At 44.2% G+C, this 26,242-nt stretch overlaps 25 non-coding genes across 25 annotated transcripts; all 25 read left to right on the top strand.

The window, feature by feature from the left end:
• Positions 1-19,751: 19,751 nt before the first annotated feature.
• TRNAW-CCA (transfer RNA tryptophan (anticodon CCA)) lies at positions 19,752-19,823 on the top strand. Its single transcript has one exon. It is a non-coding gene; the product is annotated as a tRNA-Trp (tRNA).
• A 66-nt stretch (positions 19,824-19,889) lies between these two features.
• On the top strand, positions 19,890-19,961 carry TRNAW-CCA (transfer RNA tryptophan (anticodon CCA)). The gene has a single exon. It is a non-coding gene; the product is annotated as a tRNA-Trp (tRNA).
• Positions 19,962-20,305: 344 nt separating this feature from the next.
• Positions 20,306-20,377, top strand: TRNAW-CCA (transfer RNA tryptophan (anticodon CCA)). The gene has a single exon. It is a non-coding gene; the product is annotated as a tRNA-Trp (tRNA).
• Positions 20,378-20,579: 202 nt separating this feature from the next.
• TRNAW-CCA (transfer RNA tryptophan (anticodon CCA)) lies at positions 20,580-20,651 on the top strand. The gene has a single exon. It is a non-coding gene; the product is annotated as a tRNA-Trp (tRNA).
• Positions 20,652-20,844: 193 nt separating this feature from the next.
• Positions 20,845-20,916, top strand: TRNAW-CCA (transfer RNA tryptophan (anticodon CCA)). Its single transcript has one exon. It is a non-coding gene; the product is annotated as a tRNA-Trp (tRNA).
• Positions 20,917-21,806: 890 nt separating this feature from the next.
• Positions 21,807-21,878, top strand: TRNAW-CCA (transfer RNA tryptophan (anticodon CCA)). Its single transcript has one exon. It is a non-coding gene; the product is annotated as a tRNA-Trp (tRNA).
• A 63-nt stretch (positions 21,879-21,941) lies between these two features.
• TRNAW-CCA (transfer RNA tryptophan (anticodon CCA)) lies at positions 21,942-22,013 on the top strand. The gene has a single exon. It is a non-coding gene; the product is annotated as a tRNA-Trp (tRNA).
• Positions 22,014-22,217: 204 nt separating this feature from the next.
• On the top strand, positions 22,218-22,289 carry TRNAW-CCA (transfer RNA tryptophan (anticodon CCA)). The gene has a single exon. It is a non-coding gene; the product is annotated as a tRNA-Trp (tRNA).
• A 339-nt stretch (positions 22,290-22,628) lies between these two features.
• TRNAW-CCA (transfer RNA tryptophan (anticodon CCA)) lies at positions 22,629-22,700 on the top strand. Its single transcript has one exon. It is a non-coding gene; the product is annotated as a tRNA-Trp (tRNA).
• A 63-nt stretch (positions 22,701-22,763) lies between these two features.
• TRNAW-CCA (transfer RNA tryptophan (anticodon CCA)) lies at positions 22,764-22,835 on the top strand. Its single transcript has one exon. It is a non-coding gene; the product is annotated as a tRNA-Trp (tRNA).
• A 66-nt stretch (positions 22,836-22,901) lies between these two features.
• Positions 22,902-22,973, top strand: TRNAW-CCA (transfer RNA tryptophan (anticodon CCA)). Its single transcript has one exon. It is a non-coding gene; the product is annotated as a tRNA-Trp (tRNA).
• Positions 22,974-23,312: 339 nt separating this feature from the next.
• TRNAW-CCA (transfer RNA tryptophan (anticodon CCA)) lies at positions 23,313-23,384 on the top strand. Its single transcript has one exon. It is a non-coding gene; the product is annotated as a tRNA-Trp (tRNA).
• A 67-nt stretch (positions 23,385-23,451) lies between these two features.
• Positions 23,452-23,523, top strand: TRNAW-CCA (transfer RNA tryptophan (anticodon CCA)). Its single transcript has one exon. It is a non-coding gene; the product is annotated as a tRNA-Trp (tRNA).
• A 63-nt stretch (positions 23,524-23,586) lies between these two features.
• On the top strand, positions 23,587-23,658 carry TRNAW-CCA (transfer RNA tryptophan (anticodon CCA)). Its single transcript has one exon. It is a non-coding gene; the product is annotated as a tRNA-Trp (tRNA).
• Positions 23,659-23,864: 206 nt separating this feature from the next.
• On the top strand, positions 23,865-23,936 carry TRNAW-CCA (transfer RNA tryptophan (anticodon CCA)). The gene has a single exon. It is a non-coding gene; the product is annotated as a tRNA-Trp (tRNA).
• Positions 23,937-23,999: 63 nt separating this feature from the next.
• Positions 24,000-24,071, top strand: TRNAW-CCA (transfer RNA tryptophan (anticodon CCA)). The gene has a single exon. It is a non-coding gene; the product is annotated as a tRNA-Trp (tRNA).
• A 203-nt stretch (positions 24,072-24,274) lies between these two features.
• TRNAW-CCA (transfer RNA tryptophan (anticodon CCA)) lies at positions 24,275-24,346 on the top strand. The gene has a single exon. It is a non-coding gene; the product is annotated as a tRNA-Trp (tRNA).
• Positions 24,347-24,409: 63 nt separating this feature from the next.
• Positions 24,410-24,481, top strand: TRNAW-CCA (transfer RNA tryptophan (anticodon CCA)). The gene has a single exon. It is a non-coding gene; the product is annotated as a tRNA-Trp (tRNA).
• A 342-nt stretch (positions 24,482-24,823) lies between these two features.
• Positions 24,824-24,895, top strand: TRNAW-CCA (transfer RNA tryptophan (anticodon CCA)). The gene has a single exon. It is a non-coding gene; the product is annotated as a tRNA-Trp (tRNA).
• Positions 24,896-25,238: 343 nt separating this feature from the next.
• Positions 25,239-25,310, top strand: TRNAW-CCA (transfer RNA tryptophan (anticodon CCA)). The gene has a single exon. It is a non-coding gene; the product is annotated as a tRNA-Trp (tRNA).
• Positions 25,311-25,377: 67 nt separating this feature from the next.
• Positions 25,378-25,449, top strand: TRNAW-CCA (transfer RNA tryptophan (anticodon CCA)). The gene has a single exon. It is a non-coding gene; the product is annotated as a tRNA-Trp (tRNA).
• A 63-nt stretch (positions 25,450-25,512) lies between these two features.
• TRNAW-CCA (transfer RNA tryptophan (anticodon CCA)) lies at positions 25,513-25,584 on the top strand. The gene has a single exon. It is a non-coding gene; the product is annotated as a tRNA-Trp (tRNA).
• A 204-nt stretch (positions 25,585-25,788) lies between these two features.
• TRNAW-CCA (transfer RNA tryptophan (anticodon CCA)) lies at positions 25,789-25,860 on the top strand. Its single transcript has one exon. It is a non-coding gene; the product is annotated as a tRNA-Trp (tRNA).
• Positions 25,861-25,927: 67 nt separating this feature from the next.
• Positions 25,928-25,999, top strand: TRNAW-CCA (transfer RNA tryptophan (anticodon CCA)). Its single transcript has one exon. It is a non-coding gene; the product is annotated as a tRNA-Trp (tRNA).
• A 63-nt stretch (positions 26,000-26,062) lies between these two features.
• Positions 26,063-26,134, top strand: TRNAW-CCA (transfer RNA tryptophan (anticodon CCA)). Its single transcript has one exon. It is a non-coding gene; the product is annotated as a tRNA-Trp (tRNA).
• The last annotated feature ends 108 nt before the right edge of the window (positions 26,135-26,242 follow it).

The following is a 26,242-nucleotide window of genomic DNA, read 5'->3' as shown; positions in this document are numbered from 1 at the left end:
AACGGTTGTTCTAATGTTTTATAAGTTAAGTAAAAAGTCAATGTTTTTCCACAATACCTGACGGCCATTTAATTTTTAGGCTTCCGTGGCGCGATGGTTAGGTTAGGGCGTTCGGCTGTTAACCGAAAGGTTGGTGGTTAGATCCCACGCTGGAGCGTTAGTGTGAAATGTTTTAAGTAACATAAAAAGTCAAAGTTTTTCCACCATACTTGACAACATTTTAAATTCTAAGCTTCCGTGGCGCAATGCTTAGTGCGTTCGGCCGTTAACCGAAAGGTTGGTGGTTCGAGCCCATCCGGGAGCGGTGTTGTGAGGTCTCAGATGTGACGTAAAATGACAGAGTTTTTCCACAATACCTGACGACCATTTGGGCTTCGGTGGCGCAATGGTTAGCGCGTTCGGCTGTTAACCGAAAGGTTGGTGGTTCGAGCCCACCCGGGAGCGGTGTTATGAGGTGTCAATGTAACGCAAAATATTAAAGTATTTCCACAATACCTGACGACCATTTAATTTTTAGGCTTCCGTGGCGTAATGGCTGGCTCGTTAGGCTGTAATCCGAAAGGTTGGTGGTTCGAGCCCATCCGGGAGCGGTGTAGTGAGGTCTCAGATGTAACGTAAAAAGCCAAAGTTTTTCCACAATACCTGACGACCATTTAATTTTTGAGCTTCGGTGGCGCAATGGTTAGCGCGTTCGGCTGTTAACCGAAAGGTTGGTGGTTCAAGCCTACCCGGGAACGGTTGTTCTAATGTTTTATAAGTAACGTAAAAAGTCAATGTTTTTCCACAATACCTGACGGCCATTTAATTTTTAGGCTTCCGTGGCGCGATGGTTAGGTTAGGGCGTTCGGCTGTTAACCTAAAGGTTGGTGGTTATATCCCACGCTGGAGCGTTAGTGTGAAATGTTTTAAGTAACATAAAAAGTCAAAGTTTTTCCACCATACTTGACAACATTTTAAATTCTAAGCTTCCGTGGCGCAATGCTTAGTGCGTTCGGCCGTTAACCGAAAGGTTGGTGGTTCGAGCCCATCCGGGAGCGGTGTTGTGAGGTCTCAGATGTGACGTAAAAAGTCAAAGTTTTTCCACAATACCTGACGACCAAATAATTTCCGGGCATCTGTGGCGCCATGGTTAGCGCGTTCGGCTGTTAACCAAAAGGTTTGTGGTTCGAGCCCACCCGGGAGCGTAGGTGTGTAGTTTTATAAGTAACGTAAAAAGTCAAAGTTTTTCCACAATACCTGACAACATTTTAAATTCTAAGCTTCTGTGTCGCAATGCTTAGTGCGTTCGGCTGTTAACCGAAAGATTGGTTGTTCGAGCCCATCCGGGAGCGGTGTAGTGAGGTCTCAGATGTAACGTAAAAAGCCAAAGTTTTTCCACAATACCTGACGACCATTTAATTTTTGGGCTTCGGTGGCGCAATGGTTAGCGCGTTCGGCTGTTAACCGAAAGGTTGGTGGTTCGAGCCCACCCGGGAGCGGTGTTGTGAGGTGTCAGATGTAACTTAAAAAGTCAAAGTTTTTCCACAATACCTGACGACCACATAATTCCCGGGCATCTGTGGCGCCATGGTTAGCGCGTTCGGCTGTTAACCAAAAGGTTTGTGGTTCGAGCCCACCCGGGAGCGTAGGTGTGTAGTTTTATAAGTAACGTAAAAAGTCAAAGTTTTTCCACAATACCTGACAACATTTTAAATTCTAAGCTTCTGTGTCGCAATGCTTAGTGCGTTCGGCTGTTAACCGAAAGGTTGGTTGTTCGAGCCCATCCGGGAGCGGTGTAGTGAGGTCTCAGATGTAACGTAAAAAGCCAAAGTTTTTCCACAATACCTGACGACCATTTGGGCTTCGGTGGCGCAATGGTTAGCGCGTTCGGCTGTTAACCGAAAGGTTGGTGGTTCGAGCCCACCCGGGAGCGGTGTTATGAGGTGTCAATGTAACGCAAAATATAAAAGTATTTCCACAATACCTGACGACCATTTAATTTTTAGGCTTCCGTGGCGTAATGGCTGGCTCGTTAGGCTGTAATCCGAAAGGTTGGTGGTTCGAGCCCATCCGGGAGCGGTGTAGTGAGGTCTCAGATGTAACGTAAAAAGCCAAAGTTTTTCCACAATACCTGACGACCATTTAATTTTTGAGCTTCGGTGGCGCAATGGTTAGCGCGTTCGGCTGTTAACCGAAAGGTTGGTGGTTCAAGCCTACCCGGGAACGGTTGTTCTAATGTTTTATAAGTAACGTAAAAAGTCAATGTTTTTCCACAATACCTGACGGCCATTTAATTTTTAGGCTTCCGTGGCGCGATGGTTAGGTTTGGGCGTTCGGCTGTTAACCTAAAGGTTGGTGGTTAGATCCCACGCTGGAGCGTTAGTGTGAAATGTTTTAAGTAACATAAAAAGTCAAAGTTTTTCCACCATACTTGACAACATTTTAAATTCTAAGCTTCCGTGGCGCAATGCTTAGTGCGTTCGGCCGTTAACCGAAAGGTTGGTGGTTCGAGTCCATCCGGGAGCGGTGTTGTGAGGTCTCAGATGTGACGTAAAAAGTCAAAGTTTTTCCACAATACCTGACGACCAAATAATTTCCGGGCATCTGTGGCGCCATGGTTAGCGCGTTCGGCTGTTAACCAAAAGGTTTGTGGTTCGAGCCCACCCGGGAGCGTAGGTGTGTAGTTTTATAAGTAACGTAAAAAGTCAAAGTTTTTCCACAATACCTGACAACATTTTAAATTCTAAGCTTCTGTGTCGCAATGCTTAGTGCGTTCGGCTGTTAACCGAAAGGTTGGTTGTTCGAGCCCATCCGGGAGCGGTGTAGTGAGGTCTCAGATGTAACGTAAAAAGCCAAAGTTTTTCCACAATACCTGACGACCATTTAATTTTTGAGCTTCGGTGGCGCAATGGTTAGCGCGTTCGGCTGTTAACCGAAAGGTTGGTGGTTCAAGCCTACCCGGGAACGGTTGTTCTAATGTTTTATAAGTAACGTAAAAAGTCAATGTTTTTCCACAATACCTGACGGCCATTTAATTTTTAGGCTTCCGTGGCGCGATGGTTAGGTTAGGGCGTTCGGCTGTTAACCTAAAGGTTGGTGGTTAGATCCCACGCTGGAGCGTTAGTGTGAAATGTTTTAAGTAACATAAAAAGTCAAAGTTTTTCCACCATACTTGACAACATTTTAAATTCTAAGCTTCCGTGGCGCAATGCTTAGTGCGTTCGGCCGTTAACCGAAAGGTTGGTGGTTCGAGTCCATCCGGGAGCGGTGTTGTGAGGTCTCAGATGTGACGTAAAAAGTCAAAGTTTTTCCACAATACCTGACGACCAAATAATTTCCGGGCATCTGTGGCGCCATGGTTAGCGCGTTCGGCTGTTAACCAAAAGGTTTGTGGTTCGAGCCCACCCGGGAGCGTAGGTGTGTAGTTTTATAAGTAACGTAAAAAGTCAAAGTTTTTCCACAATACCTGACAACATTTTAAATTCTAAGCTTCTGTGTCGCAATGCTTAGTGCGTTCGGCTGTTAACCGAAAGGTTGGTTGTTCGAGCCCATCCGGGAGCGGTGTAGTGAGGTCTCAGATGTAACGTAAAAAGCCAAAGTTTTTCCACAATACCTGACGACCATTTAATTTTTGGGCTTCGGTGGCGCAATGGTTAGCGCGTTCGGCTGTTAACCGAAAGGTTGGTGGTTCGAGCCCACCCGGGAGCGTAGGTGTGTAGTTTTATAAGTAACGTAAAAAGTCAAAGTTTTTCCACAATACCTGACAACATTTTAAATTCTAAGCTTCTGTGTCGCAATGCTTAGTGCGTTCGGCTGTTAACCGAAAGGTTGGTTGTTCGAGCCCATCCGGGAGCGGTGTAGTGAGGTCTCAGATGTAACGTAAAAACCAAAGTTTTTCCACAATACCTGACGACCATTTAATTCTTGGGCTTCCGTGGCGCAATGGTTAGCGCGTTCGGCTGTTAACAGAAAGGTTGGTGGTTCGAGCCCACCCGGGAGCGGTGTTATGAGGTGTCAATGTAACGCAAAATATAAAAGTATTTCCACAATACCTGACGACCATTTAATTTTTAGGCTTCCGTGGCGTAATGGCTGGCTCGTTAGGCTGTAATCCGAAAGGTTGGTGGTTCGAGCCCATCCGGGAGCGGTGTAGTGAGGTCTCAGATGTAACGTAAAAAGCCAAAGTTTTTCCACAATACCTGACGACCATTTGGGCTTCGGTGGCGCAATGGTTAGCGCGTTCGGCTGTTAACCGAAAGGTTGGTGGTTCGAGCCCACCCGGGAGCGGTGTTATGAGGTGTCAATGTAACGCAAAATATAAAAGTATTTCCACAATACCTGACGACCATTTAATTTTTAGGCTTCCGTGGCGTAATGGCTGGCTCGTTAGGCTGTAATCCGAAAGGTTGGTGGTTCGAGCCCATCCGGGAGCGGTGTAGTGAGGTCTCAGATGTAACGTAAAAAGCCAAAGTTTTTCCACAATACCTGACGACCATTTAATTTTTGAGCTTCGGTGGCGCAATGGTTAGCGCGTTCGGCTGTTAACCGAAAGGTTGGTGGTTCAAGCCTACCCGGGAACGGTTGTTCTAATGTTTTATAAGTAACGTAAAAAGTCAATGTTTTTCCACAATACCTGACGGCCATTTAATTTTTAGGCTTCCGTGGCGCGATGGTTAGGTTAGGGCGTTCGGCTGTTAACCTAAAGGTTGGTGGTTAGATCCCACGCTGGAGCGTTAGTGTGAAATGTTTTAAGTAACATAAAAAGTCAAAGTTTTTCCACCATACTTGACAACATTTTAAATTCTAAGCTTCCGTGGCGCAATGCTTAGTGCGTTCGGCCGTTAACCGAAAGGTTGGTGGTTCGAGCCCATCCGGGAGCGGTGTTGTGAGGTCTCAGATGTGACGTAAAAAGTCAAAGTTTTTCCACAATACCTGACGACCAAATAATTTCCGGGCATCTGTGGCGCCATGGTTAGCGCGTTCGGCTGTTAACCAAAAGGTTTGTGGTTCGAGCCCACCCGGGAGCGTAGGTGTGTAGTTTTATAAGTAACGTAAAAAGTCAAAGTTTTTCCACAATACCTGACAACATTTTAAATTCTAAGCTTCTGTGTCGCAATGCTTAGTGCGTTCGGCTGTTAACCGAAAGGTTGGTTGTTCGAGCCCATCCGGGAGCGGTGTAGTGAGGTCTCAGATGTAACGTAAAAAGCCAAAGTTTTTCCACAATACCTGACGACCATTTAATTTTTGGGCTTCGGTGGCGCAATGGTTAGCGCGTTCGGCTGTTAACCGAAAGGTTGGTGGTTCGAGCCCACCCGGGAGCGGTGTTGTGAGGTGTCAGATGTAACTTAAAAAGTCAAAGTTTTTCCACAATACCTGACGACCACATAATTTCCGGGCATCTGTGGCGCCATGGTTAGCGCGTTCGGCTGTTAACCAAAAGGTTTGTGGTTCGAGCCCACCCGGGAGCGTGGGTGTGTAGTTTTATAAGTAACGTAAAAAGTCAAAGTTTTTCCACAATACCTGACAACATTTTAAATTCTAAGCTTCTGTGTCGCAATGCTTAGTGCGTTCGGCTGTTAACCGAAAGGTTGGTTGTTCGAGCCCATCCGGGAGCGGTGTAGTGAGGTCTCAGATGTAACGTAAAAAGCCAAAGTTTTTCCACAATACCTGACGACCATTTGGGCTTCGGTGGCGCAATGGTTAGCGCGTTCGGCTGTTAACCGAAAGGTTGGTGGTTCGAGCCCACCCGGGAGCGGTGTTATGAGGTGTCAATGTAACGCAAAATATAAAAGTATTTCCACAATACCTGACGACCATTTAATTTTTAGGCTTCCGTGGCGTAATGGCTGGCTCGTTAGGCTGTAATCCGAAAGGTTGGTGGTTCGAGCCCATCCGGGAGCGGTGTAGTGAGGTCTCAGATGTAACGTAAAAAGCCAAAGTTTTTCCACAATACCTGACGACCATTTAATTTTTGAGCTTCGGTGGCGCAATGGTTAGCGCGTTCGGCTGTTAACCGAAAGGTTGGTGGTTCAAGCCTACCCGGGAACGGTTGTTCTAATGTTTTATAAGTAACGTAAAAAGTCAATGTTTTTCCACAATACCTGACGGCCATTTAATTTTTAGGCTTCCGTGGCGCGATGGTTAGGTTAGGGCGTTCGGCTGTTAACCTAAAGGTTGGTGGTTAGATCCCACGCTGGAGCGTTAGTGTGAAATGTTTTAAGTAACATAAAAAGTCAAAGTTTTTCCACCATACTTGACAACATTTTAAATTCTAAGCTTCCGTGGCGCAATGCTTAGTGCGTTCGGCCGTTAACCGAAAGGTTGGTGGTTCGAGCCCATCCGGGAGCGGTGTTGTGAGGTCTCAGATGTGACGTAAAAAGTCAAAGTTTTTCCACAATACCTGACGACCAAATAATTTCCGGGCATCTGTGGCGCCATGGTTAGCGCGTTCGGCTGTTAACCAAAAGGTTTGTGGTTCGAGCCCACCCGGGAGCGGTGTTGTGAGGTATCAATGTAACGCAAAATATAAAAGTATTTCCACAATACCTGACGACCATTTAATTTTTAGGCTTCCGTGGCGTAATGGCTGGCTCGTTAGGCTGTAATCCGAAAGGTTGGTGGTTCGAGCCCATCCGGGAGCGGTGTAGTGAGGTCTCAGATGTAACGTAAAAAGCCAAAGTTTTTCCACAATACCTGACGACCATTTAATTTTTGAGCTTCGGTGGCGCAATGGTTAGCGCGTTCGGCTGTTAACCGAAAGGTTGGTGGTTCAAGCCTACCCGGGAACGGTTGTTCTAATGTTTTATAAGTAACGTAAAAAGTCAATGTTTTTCCACAATACCTGACGGCCATTTAATTTTTAGGCTTCCGTGGCGCGATGGTTAGGTTAGGGCGTTCGGCTGTTAACCTAAAGGTTGGTGGTTAGATCCCACGCTGGAGCGTTAGTGTGAAATGTTTTAAGTAACATAAAAAGTCAAAGTTTTTCCACCATACTTGACAACATTTTAAATTCTAAGCTTCCGTGGCGCAATGCTTAGTGCGTTCGGCCGTTAACCGAAAGGTTGGTGGTTCGAGCCCATCCGGGAGCGGTGTTGTGAGGTCTCAGATGTGACGTAAAAAGTCAAAGTTTTTCCACAATACCTGACGACCAAATAATTTCCGGGCATCTGTGGCGCCATGGTTAGCGCGTTCGGCTGTTAACCAAAAGGTTTGTGGTTCGAGCCCACCCGGGAGCGGTGTTGTGAGGTGTCAATGTAACGCAAAATATAAAAGTATTTCCACAATACCTGACGACCATTTAATTTTTAGGCTTCCGTGGCGTAATGGCTGGCTCGTTAGGCTGTAATCCGAAAGGTTGGTGGTTCGAGCCCATCCGGGAGCGGTGTAGTGAGGTCTCAGATGTAACGTAAAAAGCCAAAGTTTTTCCACAATACCTGACGACCATTTAATTTTTGAGCTTCGGTGGCGCAATGGTTAGCGCGTTCGGCTGTTAACCGAAAGGTTGGTGGTTCAAGCCTACCCGGGAACGGTTGTTCTAATGTTTTATAAGTAACGTAAAAAGTCAATGTTTTTCCACAATACCTGACGGCCATTTAATTTTTAGGCTTCCGTGGCGCGATGGTTAGGTTAGGGCGTTCGGCTGTTAACCTAAAGGTTGGTGGTTAGATCCCACGCTGGAGCGTTAGTGTGAAATGTTTTAAGTAACATAAAAAGTCAAAGTTTTTCCACCATACTTGACAACATTTTAAATTCTAAGCTTCCGTGGCGCAATGCTTAGTGCGTTCGGCCGTTAACCGAAAGGTTGGTGGTTCGAGCCCATCCGGGAGCGGTGTTGTGAGGTCTCAGATGTGACGTAAAAAGTCAAAGTTTTTCCACAATACCTGACGACCAAATAATTTCCGGGCATCTGTGGCGCCATGGTTAGCGCGTTCGGCTGTTAACCAAAAGGTTTGTGGTTCGAGCCCACCCGGGAGCGTAGGTGTGTAGTTTTATAAGTAACGTAAAAAGTCAAAGTTTTTCCACAATACCTGACAACATTTTAAATTCTAAGCTTCTGTGTCGCAATGCTTAGTGCGTTCGGCTGTTAACCGAAAGGTTGGTTGTTCGAGCCCATCCGGGAGCGGTGTAGTGAGGTCTCAGATGTAACGTAAAAAGCCAAAGTTTTTCCACAATACCTGACGACCATTTAATTTTTGGGCTTCGGTGGCGCAATTGTTAGCGCGTTCGGCTGTTAACCGAAAGGTTGGTGGTTCGAGCCCACCCGGGAGCGGTGTTGTGAGGTGTCAGATGTAACTTAAAAAGTCAAAGTTTTTCCACAATACCTGACGACCACATAATTTCCGGGCATCTGTGGCGCCATGGTTAGCGCGTTCGGCTGTTAACCAAAAGGTTTGTGGTTCGAGCCCACCCGGGAGCGTAGGTGTGTAGTTTTATAAGTAACGTAAAAAGTCAAAGTTTTTCCACAATACCTGACAACATTTTAAATTCTAAGCTTCTGTGTCGCAATGCTTAGTGCGTTCGGCTGTTAACAGAAAGGTTGGTGGTTCGAGCCCACCCGGGAGCGGTGTTATGAGGTGTCAATGTAACGCAAAATATAAAAGTATTTCCACAATACCAGACGACCATTTAATTTTTAGGCTTCCGTGGCGTAATGGCTGGCTCGTTAGGCTGTAATCCGAAAGGTTGGTGGTTCGAGCCCATCCGGGAGCGGTGTAGTGAGGTCTCAGATGTAACGTAAAAAGCCAAAGTTTTTCCACAATACCTGACGACCATTTAATTTTTGAGCTTCGGTGGCGCAATGGTTAGCGCGTTCGGCTGTTAACCGAAAGGTTGGTGGTTCAAGCCCACCCGGGAACAGTTGTTCTAATGTTTTATAAGTTAAGTAAAAAGTCAATATTTTTCCACAATACCTGACGGCCATTTAATTTTTAGGCTTCCGTGGCGCGATGGTTAGGTTAGGGCGTTCGGCTGTTAACCGAAAGGTTGGTGGTTAGATCCCACGCTGGAGCGTTAGTGTGAAATGTTTTAAGTAACATAAAAAGTCAAAGTTTTTCCACCATACTTGACAACATTTTAAATTCTAAGCTTCCGTGGCGCAATGCTTAGTGCGTTCGGCCGTTAACCGAAAGGTTGGTGGTTCGAGCCCATCCGGGAGCGGTGTTGTGAGGTCTCAGATGTGACGTAAAATGACAAAGTTTTTCCACAATACCTGACGACCATTTGGGCTTCGGTGGCGCAATGGTTAGCGCGTTCGGCTGTTAACCGAAAGGTTGGTGGTTCGAGCCCACCCGGGAGCGGTGTTATGAGGTGTCAATGTAACGCAAAATATAAAAGTATTTCCACAATACCTGACGACCATTTAATTTTTAGGCTTCCGTGGCGTAATGGCTGGCTCGTTAGGCTGTAATCCGAAAGGTTGGTGGTTCGAGCCCATCCGGGAGCGGTGTAGTGAGGTCTCAGATGTAACGTAAAAAGCCAAAGTTTTTCCACAATACCTGACGACCATTTAATTTTTGAGCTTCGGTGGCGCAATGGTTAGCGCGTTCGGCTGTTAACCGAAAGGTTGGTGGTTCAAGCCTACCCGGGAACGGTTGTTCTAATGTTTTATAAGTAACGTAAAAAGTCAATGTTTTTCCACAATACCTCACGGCCATTTAATTTTTAGGCTTCCGTGGCGCGATGGTTAGGTTAGGGCGTTCGGCTGTTAACCGAAAGGTTGGTGGTTAGATCCCACGCTGGAGCGTTAGTGTGAAATGTTTTAAGTAACATAAAAAGTCAAAGTTTTTCCACCATACTTGACAACATTTTAAATTCTAAGCTTCCGTGGCGCAATGCTTAGTGCGTTCGGCCGTTAACCGAAAGGTTGGTGTTTCAAGCCCATCCGGGAGCGGTGTTGTGAGGTCTCAGATGTGACGTAAAAAGTCAAAGTTTTTCCACAATACCTGACGACCAAATAATTTCCGGGCATCTGTGGCGCCATGGTTAGCGCGTTCGGCTGTTAACCAAAAGGTTTGTGGTTCGAGCCCACCCGGGAGCGTAGGTGTGTAGTTTTATAAGTAACGTAAAAAGTCAAAGTTTTTCCACAATACCTGACAACATTTTAAATTCTAAGCTTCTGTGTCGCAATGCTTAGTGCTTTCGGCTGTTAACCGAAAGGTTGGTTGTTCGAGCCCATCCGGGAGCGGTGTAGTGAGGTCTCAGATGTAACGTAAAAAGCCAAAGCTTTTCCACAATACCTGACGACCATTTAATTTTTGGGCTTCGGTGGCGCAATGATTAGCGCGTTCGGCTGTTAACAGAAAGGTTGGTGGTTCGAGCCCACCCGGGAGCGGTGTTTTGAGGTGTCAATGTAACGCAAAATATAAAAGTATTTCCACAATACCTGACGACCATTTAATTTTTAGGCTTCCGTGGCGTAATGGCTGGCTCGTTAGGCTGTAATCCGAAAGGTTGGTGGTTCGAGCCCATCCGGGAGCGGTGTAGTGAGGTCTCAGATGTAACGTAAAAAGCCAAAGTTTTTCCACAATACCTGACGACCATTTAATTTTTGAGCTTCGGTGGCGCAATGGTTAGCGCGTTCGGCTGTTAACCGAAAGGTTGGTGGTTCAAGCCTACCCGGGAACGGTTGTTCTAATGTTTTATAAGTAACGTAAAAAGTCAATGTTTTTCCGCAATACCTGACGGCCATTTAATTTTTAGGCTTCCGTGGCGCGATGGTTAGGTTAGGGCGTTCGGCTGTTAACCTAAAGGTTGGTGGTTAGATCCCACGCTGGAGCGTTAGTGTGAAATGTTTTAAGTAACATAAAAAGTCAAAGTTTTTCCACCATACTTGACAACATTTTAAATTCTAAGCTTCCGTGGCGCAATGCTTAGTGCGTTCGGCCGTTAACCGAAAGGTTGGTGGTTCGAGCCCATCCAGGAGCGGTGTTGTGAGGTCTCAGATGTGACGTAAAAAGTCAAAGTTTTTCCACAAAACCTGACGACCAAATAATTTCCGGGAATCTGTGGCGCCATGGTTAGCGCGTTCGGCTGTTAACCAAAAGGTTTGTGGTTCGAGCCCACCCGGGAGCGTAGGTGTGTAGTTTTATAAGTAACGTAAAAAGTCAAAGTTTTTCCACAATACCTGACAACATTTTAAATTCTAAGCTTCTGTGTCGCAATGCTTAGTGCGTTCGGCTGTTAACCGAAAGGTTGGTTGTTCGAGCCCATCCGGGAGCGGTGTAGTGAGGTCTCAGATGTAACGTAAAAAGCCAAAGTTTTTCCACAATACCTGACGACCATTTAATTTTTGGGCTTCGGTGGCGCAATGGTTAGCGCGTTCGGCTGTTAACCGAAAGGTTGGTGGTTCGAGCCCACCCGGGAGCGGTGTTGTGAGGTGTCAGATGTAACTTAAAAAGTCAAAGTTTTTCCACAATACCTGACGACCACATAATTTCCGGGCATCTGTGGCGCCATGGTTAGCGCGTTCGGCTGTTAACCAAAAGGTTTGTGGTTCGAGCCCACCCGGGAGCGTAGGTGTGTAGTTTTATAAGTAACGTAAAAAGTCAAAGTTTTTCCACAATACCTGACAACATTTTAAATTCTAAGCTTCTGTGTCGCAATGCTTAGTGCGTTCGGCTGTTAACCGAAAGGTTGGTTGTTCGAGCCCATCCGGGAGCGGTGTAGTGAGGTCTCAGATGTAACGTAAAAAGCCAAAGTTTTTCCTTAATACCTGACGACCATTTAATTTTTGGGCTTCGGTGGCGCAATGGTTAGCGCGTTCGGCTGTTAACCGAAAGGTTGGTGGTTCAAGCCCACCCGGGAACGGTTGTTCTAATGTTTTATAAGTTAAGTAAAAAGTCAATGTTTTTCCACAATACCTGACGGCCATTTAATTTTTAGGCTTCCGTGGCGCGATGGTTAGGTTAGGGCGTTCGGCTGTTAACCGAAAGGTTGGTGGTTAGATCCCACGCTGGAGCGTTAGTGTGAAATGTTTTAAGTAACATAAAAAGTCAAAGTTTTTCCACCATACTTGACAACATTTTAAATTCTAAGCTTCCGTGGCGCAATGCTTAGTGCGTTCGGCCGTTAACCGAAAGGTTGGTGGTTCGAGCCCATCCGGGAGCGGTGTTGTGAGGTCTCGGATGTGACGTAAAATGACAAAGTTTTTCCACAATACCTGACGACCATTTGGGCTTCGGTGGCGCATTGGTTAGCGCGTTCGGCTGTTAACCGAAAGGTTGGTGGTTCGAGCCCACCCGGGAGCGGTGTTATGAGGTGTCAATGTAACGCAAAATATAAAAGCATTTCCACAATACCTGACGACCATTTAATTTTTAGGCTTCCGTGGCGTAATGGCTGGCTCGTTAGGCTTTAATCCGAAAGGTTGGTGGTTCGAGCCCATCCGGGAGCGGTGTAGTGAGGTCTTAGATGTAACGTAAAAAGCCAAAGTTTTTCCACAATACCTGACGACCATTTAATTTTTGAGCTTCGGTGGCGCAATGGTTAGCGCGTTCGGCTGTTAACCGAAAGGTTGGTGGTTCAAGCCTACCCGGGAACGGTTGTTCTAATGTTTTATAAGTAACGTAAAAAGTCAATGTTTTTCCACAATACCTGACGGCCATTTAATTTTTAGGCTTCCGTGGCGCGATGGTTAGGTTAGGGCGTTCGGCTGTTAACCAAAAGGTTGGTGGTTAGATCCCACGCTGGAGCGTTAGTGTGAAATGTTTTAAGTAACATAAAAAGTCAAAGTTTTTCCACCATACTTGACAACATTTTAAATTCTAAGCTTCCGTGGCGCAATGCTTAGTGCGTTCGGCCGTTAACCGAAAGGTTGGTGGTTCAAGCCCATCCGGGAGCGGTGTTGTGAGGTCTCAGATGTGACGTAATAAGTCAAAGTTTTTCCACAATACCTGACGACCAAATAATTTCCGGGCATCTGTGGCGCCATGGTTAGCGCGTTCGGCTGTTAACCAAAAGGTTTGTGGTTCGAGCCCACCCGGGAGCGTAGGTGTGTAGTTTTATAAGTAACGTAAAAAGTCAAAGTTTTTCCACAATACCTGACAACATTTTAAATTCTAAGCTTCTGTGTCGCAATGCTTAGTGCGTTCGGCTGTTAACCGAAAGGTTGGTTGTTCGAGCCCATCCGGGAGCGGTGTAGTGAGGTCTCAGATGTAACATAAAAAGCCAAAGTTTTTCCACAATACCTGACGACCATTTAATTTTTGGGCTTCGGTGGCGCAATGGTTAGCGCGTTCGGCTGTTAACCGAAAGGTTGGTGGTTCAAGCCCACCCGGGAACGGTTGTTCTAATGTTTTATAAGTTAAGTAAAAAGTCAATGTTTTTCCACAATACCTGACGGCCATTTAATTTTTAGGCTTCCGTGGCGCGATGGTTAGGTTAGGGCGTTCGGCTGTTAACCGAAAGGTTGGTGGTTAGATCCCACGCTGGAGCGTTAGTGTGAAATGTTTTAAGTAACATAAAAAGTCAAAGTTTTTCCACCATACTTGACAACATTTTAAATTCTAAGCTTCCGTGGCGCAATGCTTAGTGCGTTCGGCCGTTAACCGAAAAGTTGGTGGTTCGAGCCCATCCGGGAGCGGTGTTGTGAGGTCTCGGATGTGACGTAAAATGACAAAGTTTTTCCACAATACCTGACGACCATTTGGGCTTCGGTGGCGCATTGGTTAGCGCGTTCGGCTGTTAACCGAAAGGTTGGTGGTTCGAGCCCACCCGGGAGCGGTGTTATGAGGTGTCAATGTAACGCAAAATATAAAAGCATTTCCACAATACCTGACGACCATTTAATTTTTAGGCTTCCGTGGCGTAATGGCTGGCTCGTTAGGCTGTAATCCGAAAGGTTGGTGGTTCGAGCCCATCCGGGAGCGGTGTAGTGAGGTCTTAGATGTAACGTAAAAAGCCAAAGTTTTTCCACAATACCTGACGACCATTTAATTTTTGAGCTTCGGTGGCGCAATGGTTAGCGCGTTCGGCTGTTAACCGAAAGGTTGGTGGTTCAAGCCTACCCGGGAACGGTTGTTCTAATGTTTTATAAGTAACGTAAAAAGTCAATGTTTTTCCACAATACCTGACGGCCATTTAATTTTTAGGCTTCCGTGGCGCGATGGTTAGGTTAGGGCGTTCGGCTGTTAACCTAAAGGTTGGTGGTTAGATCCCACGCTGGAGCGTTAGTGTGAAATGTTTTAAGTAACATAAAAAGTCAAAGTTTTTCCACCATACTTGACAACATTTTAAATTCTAAGCTTCCGTGGCGCAATGCTTAGTGCGTTCGGCCGTTAACCGAAAGGTTGGTGGTTCAAGCCCATCCGGGAGCGGTGTTGTGAGGTCTCAGATGTGACGTAATAAGTCAAAGTTTTTCCACAATACCTGACGACCAAATAACTTCCGGGCATCTGTGGCGCCATGGTTAGCGCGTTCGGCTGTTAACCAAAAGGTTTGTGGTTCGAGCCCACCCGGGAGCGTAGGTGTGTAGTTTTATAAGTAACGTAAAAAGTCAAAGTTTTTCCACAATACCTGACAACATTTTAAATTCTAAGCTTCTGTGTCGCAATGCTTAGTGCGTTCGGCTGTTAACCGAAAGGTTGGTTGTTCGAGCCCATCCGGGAGCGGTGTAGTGAGGTCTCAGATGTAACATAAAAAGCCAAAGTTTTTCCACAATACCTGACGACCATTTAATTTTTGGGCTTCGGTGGCGCAATGGTTAGCGCGTTCGGCTGTTAACCGAAAGGTTGGTGGTTCAAGCCCACCCGGGAACGGTTGTTCTAATGTTTTATAAGTTAAGTAAAAAGTCAATGTTTTTCCACAATACCTGACGGCCATTTAATTTTTAGGCTTCCGTGGCGCGATGGTTAGGTTAGGGCGTTCGGCTGTTAACCGAAAGGTTGGTGGTTAGATCCCACGCTGGAGCGTTAGTGTGAAATGTTTTAAGTAACATAAAAAGTCAAAGTTTTTCCACCATACTTGACAACATTTTAAATTCTAAGCTTCCGTGGCGCAATGCTTAGTGCGTTCGGCCGTTAACCGAAAGGTTGGTGGTTCGAGCCCATCCGGGAGCGGTGTTGTGAGGTCTCGGATGTGACGTAAAATGACAAAGTTTTTCCACAATACCTGACGACCATTTGGGCTTCGGTGGCGCATTGGTTAGCGCGTTCGGCTGTTAACCGAAAGGTTGGTGGTTCGAGCCCACCCGGGAGCGGTGTTATGAGGTGTCAATGTAACGCAAAATATAAAAGCATTTCCACAATACCTGACGACCATTTAATTTTTAGGCTTCCGTGGCGTAATGGCTGGCTCGTTAGGAAACTAATAATGTGTCTTGATTCCCAACTGTTAACGAACTACTTTCGTTGGGTTCATTCCACATATCATCGCTATCATTCTCTGCGTTTATTGGCGCTACTGGATTATCTCCTGATACATCAACTTGATTTACCTGACGGTCATTTTCGTCAACAATAAATTCAAGTTCTTCAGGAATGGGGTCTAATATTTCACTCTTAACGGTAATTCCATGTTTAACATACAAAGGCGTTCTTACCAGAACGTTCAGGGCCTCTAAAATGACTTTGGGTCTCTAAGTTTCGTACAAATAGGGTGTGTTATACTGCATTCTTCTCATAAACTCAATTTGAATAGTATCCGTGTCTCGAGGTAACCTGGGTAAAACCGAGGCGGTGGACTCGACATTTATAGGGACGTTAACCACATTTCCTTTAATACCACGTTGTTGGTCACACCCTAACCTTCGTATTTGCATGAATGGTATTCGTGGTGATATCATTCTTTCTTCTAAATTACTTATGTTACTTAATTGCGCAGGTATTTCAGGAAACACAAATCCATTTTCCCTTGAAAATTTTGGAATTTGCTTTCTCTTAACGCTTTTAGAACAAGTACTACACAAAAATATTTCATCATTCAACTCTCTTTGCTCAATACCAGGGACTGACAAAAAATCTATGGACTTTACAATGGTGCCAGATAACTTAAAAAAAAGATTTGAACATCCTTCACACGGTCACGTTGGGCCATCTTTTATGCTATCAAAATAGGTCTGCTCTATAAGCGAGGGGTTTGCTCGCCTATCTGCGGCTGAAGATCTTTGTCTAGCACGTTCAACATCCCTATACTCGGGATCTTGGCGTTTAGCCGCCATACCTGTCTGGTTTCTAGCACGTTCAACATCTCTAAACTCGGGATCTTGGCGTTTAGCAGCCTTACAAGCCTGGTTTCTATCACGTTCAACATCTCTATACTCGGGACCTTGGCGTTTAGCCGCCATACCTGTCTGGTTTCTAGCACGTTCAACATCTCTAAACTCGGGATCTTGGCGTTTAGCAGCCTTACAAGCCTGGTTTCTATCACGTTCAACATCTCTATACTCGGGATCTTGGCGTTTAGCCGCCTTACCCGTCTGGTTTCTACCACGTTCAACATCTCTATACTCGAGATCTTGGCGTTTAGCCGCCTTACAAGTCTGGTTTCTACCACGTTCAACATCTCTATACTCGGGATCTTGGCGTTTAGCCGCCTTACAAGTCTGGTTTCTAGCACGTTCAACATCTCTAAACTCGGGATCTTGGCGTTTAGCAGCCTTACAAGCCTGGTTTCTATCACGTTCAACATCTCTATACTCGGGATCTTGACGTTTAGCCGACTTATACAATTGGTTTCTGACACGTTCTCTTTCCCTATAATTTGGATCTTGGCGTTCAGTAGCCTTACTTATCTGATTTCTTACACGTTCGCTTGCTTTATACCTTTCATCAACCCTTATTAATTTCTTGGTAAATATACCACCCTGATTTTCAATTTCACAATGTGACTCATTCTCTTGCTTTTTCCCCTTACCTAGCGACTCTCTCTTATTGAGTTCTTCATTTTGTCTCAAGATTCTTAATCTTTCTAAGGGATAGACATTACCATGGGACGTATAAGGTACTTGTTCATCGCCCTCGATTATTTCACTAATATTAGCATTATCATTTTGTACATTATTGGGTTCCTCATTAATAGATATGCCTACGCTTACAGTACTTTCAATAGAGCTTTTATTTAATGCATCATCTTTCGCAGAATCATGGCCAACGGCCTCGCGGTAGGACCAAAATTGGGTTTGCTAGAACCTGTTCCCGAAACAGCCTTTTTTCAGCTGCTAACACTCTTCTCCTTTCATTTTCTCGTTTCCTAATTTCAGGATCTGACCTTTTTGCCCTCATTCTTTCCCTCGCTTTACGTTTCCTGATTTCCTCTTTACTTAAATTATTATCTTCCTCCATTTTATTATTCAGTTAAATACTCACAAAGATCCGCAAAAGCAATCCCCTTGCAAGACTCTGTAACGTTTGAAATATTATTTTCCGAAGAAAGTTATTACAGAAGATTGAATTATAAAGTACTACCTTTGAAATTCAAATAAAGAATGATAAAAGTGCGTAAAAAAGGTCTTTCACAAATAGGGGGCGTATAAACTAAACAGCATTTGTTTATATTTAAAAAATATACATTGCCAATAACACTTTTTAGACACAATAGTGGAAGTTTTAGTCTCATTTAAAACATGTAAAACAATTATCTCAATAACAATACCTAGCAATCTTAGCACCAAAATATTTTTTGATACAAAATAAATGTTCTATATTCTTCATTTTTGAAAATATATTTTTAAGCGTTTTTTATGATTACTCTCTACACCTACACTTATCTAACAAGGAGTATAAATCCACAAGTGGAAGCGGTGTTTTTATTGAAAATATATATTTTTAAGCGTTTATCATTACGCTCTACAGCTACACTAATCTTACACAAACAAGGAGTACTATAAACCCACTACTGGAAGCGGTATTTTTATTCAAACGTAAAACAATTTCGCTTAAGCTTAACATCTCTAGGAATCGGGAAAAATGTCTCTATCACTCCTCGGTAACTGTATGCGCAGGATTTTACGACATTGTAACTCAAATTCATCTGATTATGTTTTAACAAGGTTAAATCTAACTGGGAATAAGATGAAAGGAGTAGAAGCTTATCGGTCTTAGGAAATATGAAATTTTATCTTAACAGTTCGTTAAATCATAAGTTTATAACGAAAAAACGCGGAAGGGGAAAACGAGCAGACAACAGCGAATTTTGGGGGTGCCAAAGTTGAACTTCCACTCGAAACGCAATGAGAAAGTGGATAAAATAATGCCATCAGCTATTTAACTGCGTCGATATATTTAACGACTTGACCCATGACATGCCCTTAACACTGGCTTCTATGAATCCTATTTATTCTTGGATGCTAGGAAACTTGGTAGACGTAACAAGTACCAAGTACCCAAGCATCCTTCAATAAACGTCTGGCAACATTGTGGTACGCATGGTACAACTAAAAAATAGGATGTGTATTTATCTTTCGACTCACTCCAAGCCGTTAAGCCCTCATTACAGAGGATTTGAAACACTATCGTAATTCATAGTGTCTCGAATCTCTACGTTCCTGTCCGTTATGAACAGTGCTGAGAGAATGATACATCAGAAAGAGCCATTCAAATCGAATTGCCGAAAATATTATCCATATTTTCATTTCATATTACAAAGAAAATAAATTATTATGGTTCTGTGAGGAGCTTCCTATTTTGGTTGTTGTTTTCAAAAATATATCGCAAAGCACAGGCCTTGATGGATACAGGAGGCAATGATTTATCGACTTCGGTACTTGAGAGGTTTATCTTTAATATTTAAATAAATATAATTATTTTTAATTATTTTAATCGCCAGTAAATAACTTTAAAAATAGTTAAATCGTTTAAAATAAAGTTGTTCCTATTATCTTTCGAAACTTTGCTAATATTGACGTTTAAAGTGAAGGGTACCCCTCTTGCCCGCTTTTTTCAAATTTTGGGATATATATACGATTCGTTTCCATTATAATAATAGATAAAAACGCATTCGCGTGAACCGATGGTGGAAGCCCTGCCATTGGGAGGCTAGACGTTTCTCGTAACCCTAGCCGATCGCCGCGTATATCTTGAAACCAATAATAGATAAAAACGCATTCGCGTGAAACGATGGTGGAAGCCCTGCCATTGGGAGGCTAGACGTTTCTCGTAACCCTAGCCGATCGAGGCGTATATCTTGAAACCAAACGGTGACGAAGGAAAAGAAGCCGGAATGGACTGACTGGCGTCCATGTGGAATGGACAAAGACCTGAAGATGGTGGTTCATAGAAGCTGGTGTCAATGTGGAATTGACGAAGAACAGAAGATGGTGGTGCATAGAAGCTGGTGCAAGGTGAAATTGACGAAGATCAGAAGATGTTTGTGCTAGGAAGCTAGCAAGTACAGACTAGTGTCCATGTGGAGTGGACGAAAACCAAAGCTGGTGGTGTTGGAACTCAAGTAGAATAGCCAGGGGAGACAAACCCAAATTTCCGTGAACTGTCAATGCAGTCCGGAAATTGGGAACACGTTTGCTCCGATACGCAAACTGCGAACGCGGTCACGTGGGGTCTGACAGACAGAAAGACAGACAGACACACAGACACACAGACACGGCCGGTGTAATACCTCTCCGTGACATACGTCACTCGGAGAGGTAAAAATCAGTTTTTAAGTGTTTTTTAAAATTCTACCAATTTAACCTTCGTTCAGGGGGCTCGGTGGCGCAATGGTAGCGCTTCTGAAACCAAATCAGAAGGCTGCGTGTTCGAATCACGTCCGGGTCAAAGAGAGAATAAAAGTCAGTTTTTAAGTTGTTTTTAGAATTCTACCAATTAAACCTTCGTAAAGGGGGCTCGGTGGCGCAATGGTAGCGCGTCTGACTCCAGAACAGAAGGCTGCGTGTTCGAATCACGTCCGGGTCAAACAAATAATAAAAATAAGTTTTTAAGTTGTTTTTGGAATTCTACCAATTAAAGCTTCGTAAAGGGGACTCGGTGGCGCAATGGTAGCGCGTCTGACTCCAGATCAGAAGGCTGCGTGTTCGAATAACGTTCGGGTCAAACAAATAATTAAATTTGGTTTTTACGTTGTTTATAGAAATTCTACCAATTAAACCTTCGTAAAGGGGAATCGGTGGCGGAATGGTAGCGCGTCTGACTCCAGATCAGAAGGCTGCGTGTTCGAATCACGTCCGGGTCGAACAAATAATAAAGGTTAGTTTTTACGTTGTTTATAGAAATTCTACCAATTAAACCTTCGTAAAGGGGACTCGGTGGCTCAATTGTAGCGCGTCGGACACCATATCAGAAGGCTGCGTGTTCGAATCACGTCTGGGTCAAAGAAATAATTAAAACTTAGTTTTTAAGTTGTTTATAGAATTCTACCAATTAAACTTCGTAAAGGGGGCTCGGTGGCGCAATAGTAGCGCGTCTGACTCCAGATCAGAAGGCTGCGTGTTCGAATCACGTCCGGGTCAAACAAATAATAAAATTTAGTTTTTACGTTGTTTATAGAAATTCTACCAATTAAACCTTCGTAAAGGGGACTCGGTGGCGCAATGGTAGCCCGTCTCACTCCAGATCAGAAGGCTGCGTGTTCGAATCACGTCCGGGTCAAACAAATAATAAAGGTTAGTTTTTACGTTGTTTATAGAAATTCTACCAATTAAACCGTCAGGGGGCTCGGTGGCGCAATGGTAGCGCGTCTGACACCAGATCAGAAGGCTGCGTGTTCGAATCACGTCTGGGTCAAAGAAATAGTTAAAACTTAGTTTTTAAGTTGTTTATAGAATTCTACCAATTAAACTTCGTAAAGGGGGCTCGGTGGCGCAATAGTAGCGCGTCTGACTCCAGATCAGAAGGCTGCGTGTTGGAATCACGTCCGGGTCAAAGAAATAATAAAAATCAGTTTTTAAAATTCTACCAATAAAACCTTCGTAATGGGGGCTCGGTGGCGCAATGGTAGCGCGTCTGACTCCAGATCAGAAGACTGCGTGTTCGAATCACGTCCGGGTCAAACAAATAATAAAGGTTAGTTTTTACGTTGTGTATAGAAATTCTACCAATTAAACCGTCAGGGGGCTCGGTGGCGCAATGGTAGCACGTCTGACACCATATCAGAAGGCTGCGTGTTCGAATCACGTCTGGGTCAAAGAAATAATTAAAACTTAGTTTTTAAGTTGTTTATAGAATTCTACCAATTAAACTTCGTAAAGGGGGCTCGGTGGCGCAATAGTAGCGCGTCTGACTCCAGATCAGAAGGCTGCGTGTTGGAATCACGTCCGGGTCAAAGAAATAATAAAGATCAGTTTTTAAGTTGTTTTTAAAATTCTACCAATAAAACCTTCGTAATTGGGGCTCGGTGGCGCAAAGGTAGCGCGTCTGACTCTAGAACAGAAGGCTGCGTGTTCGAATCACGTCCGGGTCAAACAAATAATAAAGGTTAGTTTTTACGTTGTGTATAGAAATTCTACCAATTAAACAGTCAGGGGGCTCGGTGGCGCTATGGTAGCGCGTCTGACACCAGATCAGAAGGCTGCGTGTTCGAATCACGTCTGGGTCAAAGAAATAATTAAAACTTAGTTTTTAAGTTGTTTATAGAATTCTACCAATTAAACCTTCGTAAGGGGGGCTCGGCGGCGCAATGGTAGCGCGTCTGACTCCAGATCAGTAGGCTTTGCGTTGAAATCACGTCCGGGTCAAAGAAATAATAAAAATCAGTTTTTAAGTTGTTTTTAAAATTCTACCAATAAAACCTTCGTAATGGGGGCTCGGTGGCGCAATGGTAGCGCGTCTGACTCCAGAACAGAAGGCAGCGTGTTCGAATCACGTCCGGGTCAAACAAATAATAAAATTTAGTTTTTACGTTGTTTATAGAAATTCTACCAATTAAACCTTCGTAAAGGGGACTCGGTGGCGCAATGGTAGCGCGTCTGACTCCAGATCAGAAGGCTGCGTGTTCGAATCACGTCCGGGTCAAACAAATAATAAAGGTTAGTTTTTACGTTGTTTATAGAAATTCTACCAATTAAACCGTCAGGGGGCTCGGTGGCGCAATGGTAGCGCGTCTGACACCAGATCAGAAGGCTGCGTGTTCGAATCACGTCTGGGTCATAGAAATAATTAAAACTTAGTTTTTAAGTTGTTTATAGAATTCTACCAATTAAACTTCGTAAAGGGGGCTCGGTGGCGCAATAGTAGCGCGTCTGACTCCAGATCAGAAGGCTGCGTGTTGGAATCACGTCCGGGTCAAAGAAATAATAAAAATCAGTTTTTAAGTTGTTTTTAAAATTCTACCAATAAAACCTTCGTAATGGGGGCTCGGTGGCGCAATGGTAGCGCGTCTGACTCCAGAACAGAAGGCTGCGTGTTCGAATCACGTCCGGGTCAAACAAATAATAAAGGTTAGTTTTTACGTTGTGTATAGAAATTCTACCAATTAAACCGTCAGGGGGTCGGTGGCGCAATGGTAGCGCGTCTGACACCAGATCAGAAGGCTGCGTGTTCGAATCACGTCTGGGTCAAAGAAATAATTAAAACTTAGTTTTTAAGTTGTTTATAGAATTCTACCAGTTAAACCTTCGTAAGGGGGGCTCGGCGACGCAATGGTAGCGCGTCTGACTCCAGATCAGAAGGCTTTGTGTTGGAATCACCTCCGGGTCAAAGAAATAATGAAAATCAGTTTTTAAGTTGTTTTTAAAATTCTACCAATAAAACCTTCGTAATGGGGGCTCGGTGGCGCAATGGTAGCGCGTCTGACTCCAGAACAGAAGGCTGCGTGTTCGAATCACGTCTGGGTCAAACAAATAATAAAGGTTAGTTTTTACGTTGTGTATAGAAATTCTACCAATTAAACCGTCAGGGGGCTCGGTGGCGCAATGGTAGCGCGTCTGACACCAGATCAGAAGGCTGCGTGTTCGAATCACGTCCGGGTCAAAGAAATAATAAAAATCAGTTTTTAAGTAGTTTTTAAAATTCTACCAATAAAACCTTCGTAATGGGGGCTCGGTGGCGCAATGGTAGCGCGTCTGACTCCAGAACAGAAGGCTGCGTGTTCGAATCACGTCCGGGTCAAACAAATAATAAAGGTTAGTTTTTACGTTGTGTATAGAAATTCTACCAATTAAACCGTCAGGGGGTCGGTGGCGCAATGGTAGCGCGTCTGACATCAGATCAGAAGGCTGCGTGTTCGAATCACGTCTGGGTCAAAGAAATAATTAAAACTTAGTTTTTAAGTTGTTTATAGAATTCTACCAGTTAAACCTTCGTAAGGGGGGCTCGGCGGCGCAATGGTAGCGCGTCTGACTCCAGATCAGTAGGCTTTGTGTTGGAATCACGTCCGGGTCAAAGAAATAATAAAAATCAGTTTTTAAGTTGTTTTTAAAATTCTACCAATAAAACCTTCGTAATGGGGGCTCGGTGGCGCAATGGTAGCGCGTCTGACTCCAAAACAGAAGGCTGCGTGTTCGAATCACGTCCGGGTCAAACAAATAATAAAATTTAGTTTTTACGTTGTTTATAGAAATTCTACCAATTAAAGCCTCGAAAAGGGGACTCGGTGGCGCAATGGTAGCGCGTCTGACTCCAGAACAGAAGGCTGCGTGTTCGAATCACGTCCGGGTCAAACAAATAATAAAGGTTAGTTTTTACGTTGTGTATAGAAATTCTACCAATTAAACCGTCAGGGGGCTCGGTGGCGCAATGGTAGCGCGTCTGACACCAGATCAGAAGGCTGCGTGTTCGAATCACGTCTGGGTCAAAGAAATAATTAAAACTTAGTTTTTAAGTTGTTTTTAAAATTCTACCAATAAAACCTTCGTAATGAGGGCTCGGTGGCTTAATGGTAGCGCGTCTGACTCCAGAACGGAAGGCTGCGTGTTCGAATCACGTCCGGGTCAAACAAATAATAAAATTTAGTTTTTACGTTGTTTATAGAAATTCTACCAATTAAACCTTCGTAAAGGGGACTCGGTGGCGCAATGGTAGCGCGTCTGACTCCAGATCAGAAGGCTGCGTGTTCGAATCACGTCCGGGTCAAACAAATAATAAAGGTTAGTTTTTACGTTGTTTATAGAAATTCTACAAATTAAACCGTCAGGGGGCTCGGTGGCGCAATGGTAGCGCGTCTGACACCAGATCAGAAGGCTGCGTGTTCGAATCACGTCTGGGTCAAAGAAATAATTAAAACTTAGTTTTTAAGTTGTTTATAGAATTCTACCAATTAAACTTCGTAAAGGGGGCTCGGTGGCGCAATAGTAGCGCGTCTGACTCCAGATCAGAAGGCTGCGTGTTGGAATCACGTCCGGGTCAAAGAAATAATAAAAATCCGTTTTTAAGTTGTTTTTAAAATTCTACCAATTAAACTTCGTAAAGGGGGCTCGGTGGCGCAATGGTAGCGCGTCTGACTCCAGAACAGAAGGCTGCGTGTTCGAATCACGTCCGGGTCAAACAAATAATAAAAGTTAGTTTTTACGTTGTGTATAGAAATTCTACGAATTAAACCGTCAGGGGGCTCGGTGGCGCAATGGTAGCGCGTCTGACACCAGATCAGAAGGCTGCGTGTTCGAATCACGTCTGGGTCAAAGAAATAATTAAAACTTAGTTTTTAAGTTGTTTATAGAATTCTACCAATTAAACTTCGTAAAGGGGGCTCGGTGGCGCAATAGTAGCGCGTCTGACTCCAGATCAGAAGGCTGCGTGTTAAAATCACGTCCGGGTCCAAGAAATAATAAAAATCAGTTTTTAATTTGTTTTTAAAATTCTACTAATTAAACCTTCGTAAGGGGGGCTCGGCGGCGCAATGGTAGCGCGTCTGACTCCAGATCAGAAGGCTTTGTGTTGGAATCACCTCCGGGTCAAAGAAATAATGAAAATCAGTTTTTAAGTTGTTTTTAAAATTCTACCAATAAAACCTTCGTAATGGGGGCTCGGTGGCGCAATGGTAGCGCGTCTGACTCCAGAACAGAAGGCTGCGTGTTCGAATCACGTCCGGGTCAAACAAATAATAAAATTTAGTTTTTCCGTTGTTTATAGAAATTCTACCAATTTAACCTTCGTTCAGGAGGCTCGGTGGCGCGATGGCAGCGCTTCTGAAACCAGATCAGAAGGCTGCGTGTTCAAATCACGTCCGGGTCAAAGAAAGAATAAAAGTCAGTTTTTAAGTTGTTTTTAGAATTCTACCAATTAAACCTTCGTAAAGGGGACTCGGTGGCGCAATAGTAGCGCGTCTGACTCCAGATCAGAAGGCTGCGTGTTGGAATCACGTTCGGGTCAAAGAAATAATAAAAATCAGTTTTTAAGTTGTTTTTAAAATTCTACCAATTAAACCTTCGTAAAGAGGGCTTGGTGGCGCAATGGTAGCACGTCTGACTCCAGATCAGAAGGCTGCGTGTTCGAATCACGTCCGGGTCAAACAAATAATAAAATTTGGTTTTTCCGTTGTTTATAGAAATTCTACCAATTAAACCTTCGAAAAGGGGACTCGGTGGCGCAATGGTAGCGCGCCTGACTCCAGATCAGAAGGCTGCGTGTTCGAATCACGTCCGGGTCAAACAAATAATAAAGGTTAGTTTTTACGTTGTTTATAAAAATTCTACCAATTAAACCGTCAGGGGGCTCGGTGGCGCAATGGTAGCGCGTCTGACACCAGATCAGAAGGCTGCGTGTTCGAATCACGTCTGGGTCAAAGAAATAATTAAAACTTAGTTTTTAAGTTGTTTATAGAATTCTACCAATTAAACTTCGAAAAGGGGGCTCGGTGGCGCAATAGTAGTGCGTCTGACTCCAGATCAGAAGGCTGCGTGTTGGAATCACGTCCGGGTCAAAGAAATAATAAAAATCAGTTTTTAAGTTGTTTTTAAAATTCTACCAATAAAACCTTCGTGATGGGGGCTCGGTGGCGCAATGGTAGCGCGTCTGACTCCAGAACAGAAGGCTGCGTGTTCGAATCACGTCCGGGTCAAACAAATAATAAAATTTAGTTTTTACGTTGTTTATAGAAATTCTACCAATTAAAGCTTCGAAAAGGGGACTCGGTGGCGCAATGGTAGCGCGTCTGACTCCAGAACAGAAGGCTGCGTGTTCGAATCACGTCCGGGTCAAACAAATAATAAAGGTTAGTTTTTACGTTGTGTATAGAAATTCTACCAATTAAACCGTCAGGGGGCTCGGTGGCGCAATGGTAGCGCGTCTGACACCAGATCAGAAGGCTGCGTGTTCGAATCACGTCTGGGTCAAAGAAATAATTAAAACTTAGTTTTTAAGTTGTTTTTAAAATTCTACCAATAAAACCTTCGTAATGGGGGCTCGGTGGCTTAATGGTAGCGCGTCTGACTCCAGAACGG

The sequence above is a fragment of the Phalangium opilio genome, unplaced genomic scaffold, assembly GCF_054372755.1.
Source record: "Phalangium opilio isolate 3A_F unplaced genomic scaffold, DU_Popi_V2 ptg000352l_1, whole genome shotgun sequence".
Lineage (NCBI taxonomy): Eukaryota > Metazoa > Arthropoda > Arachnida > Opiliones > Phalangiidae > Phalangium > Phalangium opilio.
Note: the sequence above shows the minus strand (reverse complement) of the source record. Positions and strands in the feature narration are given on the sequence as shown.